The sequence below is a fragment of the Juglans microcarpa x Juglans regia genome, chromosome 5S, assembly GCF_004785595.1.
Source record: "Juglans microcarpa x Juglans regia isolate MS1-56 chromosome 5S, Jm3101_v1.0, whole genome shotgun sequence".
Taxonomy (NCBI): Eukaryota; Viridiplantae; Streptophyta; class Magnoliopsida; order Fagales; family Juglandaceae; genus Juglans; species Juglans microcarpa x Juglans regia.
In genome coordinates, this window is record NC_054603.1 from 17265562 (window position 1) to 17267616 (window position 2055).

Genomic DNA, 2055 nt, shown 5'->3' on the forward strand with positions numbered 1-2055 from the left:
CTTCATACGGGTCATCTGAATGAAGGAATGAAAACTATTATTATAAGCAAACTCAATTAGCGGCAGATGATTCTCTCAACTCCCCTGAAATTCCATGACACAAGACCGCAACATATCTTCAAGAGTCTGAATAGTACGCTCTGATTGACCGTCTGTTTGTGGGTGATATGCAGTACTAAACTTCAACTTAGTGCCTAAGGCTGCCTGCAAACTCTTCCAAAAATGAGACGTGAACCGTGGGCCCCGATTCGACACGATACTCTTGGGTACTCCGTGCAAACACACTATCCCTTTGACATACAACCGAGTCATCTTACCCAAAGAGTTGGTATTATTGATAGGCAGGAAATGGACACTTTTGGTCAACCGATCAACAATCACCCAAACTGAGTTCTTTCCACTAGGAGTCCTCGGCAAACCCACAACAAAATCTATAGAAATATCATCCCACTTCTACTTCGGAATAGGGAGAGGTTGAAGCCTACCAGCAGGTCTTTGATGTTCAGCTTTAACTTGACGGCACGTGGCACATTTCTAAAAAAAAAATGGCGATATCCAACATACTCGTATTAGTCCTCCAGCGGCACATCATGACCAGTATTCCTAGATGACTATGCTAACCAAAATCTTATTTTCCACAAGAACCTTAATACAATATCCAGAAAATTCCAATGATCAATAGCTCCATACAATAATCCATGCTAACCTCAATCAGCTCCTATGTTACAACTTCTAAACCTCTATTGAATTCTATATTTGGTAACCTAATGGCCACTTCCAAGGTTAACCATAAATAACAAATTGCACAACCAAAAGATTAATCTCCAACTACAAGCATCATCTAAAAATTCAAGTCACCACTAATTCCCCAAGATCAGCACAAAATCTGAACTCCTAACTACAACCACAAATATCACGCTTCTGTTGTACACTCTGATAATTCGCCACATGTATAAAATTTATGTCCTCATAAAAACTAGCACCATCGAGTACAAGGTGACTCCATACCTACTAACCAGAAAACTCTTACCACCTTTTGGTAAAAAATACTATTTTCCTCAAAACCAGGAGTTATCACTCAGATTCCTCAATTAACTCTCGCTGCCTTGATCAAAATCAATATTTCGTAAAATACATCCATGATCATAGACAGAAAACTAACCTTAGCATCCCAAATTGAAAATAAGCAACCTCAACCCAAAATATATTCGTCTCATCTACGATAAGGAACATACCTTAAAAAGATTCGATTCCAACCCGACCAAACAAAAAGAGCACCTATAAACTTCTATCCAATAATCTAAACCCAAAAGCTCATCACCGACATTCAGAATAACATCTACTCTAGCGATGACTAAACTCATTACAAACCATCATTGACTTCACCAAAACATTATCAAAACCTATTTGATAACTCACCTGCCTACTTCTACTCCTATAAGCTAGTATTAGTATGACTAGTTCCTTCAATAACACATCACTATTAAACCTCAAGGCAAGCCATATTGCTCAAATCATCAATCCACCAAAAGCCAATGCAAATCACCCAAGGATCCTAATGCTTGATTAACTCACATACTTGATCATATTATTCATCGCTAATGCCTAAGCTTCAACTTCCAAGATCTTATCATACACCAAACATGACAACCCATCAATCTCTCTTCAAGTTAAATAACAATGTCCTTAATTCAACCAACTGGATGCTCAATCTCCAAAGAAAGTATAACCTCAAAATTTAAATTCCTAGGTAACCTCAGGTCACAATTAATTCCTATAGATAACCACAATAATTATTGTCAACCATCATTCCATTGAGTAATCCGTTTCGACTATACACTCTTATTAACTCACCAAAAACTCCAAACCAAAATCTCTTGAATTTAATACTATTGTATTTATTCATCTTCAACACCTACCCAAGACACTTCTTCCAAGCCAAAAATGAGACAAGGACCCCTGTACTCTCCAAAATGCATACACACTTACCACTACTACGCATTGATCTCATGCACACTTAGCCAGAACCAATAATCCTCCAAACGTGCAAGTGAT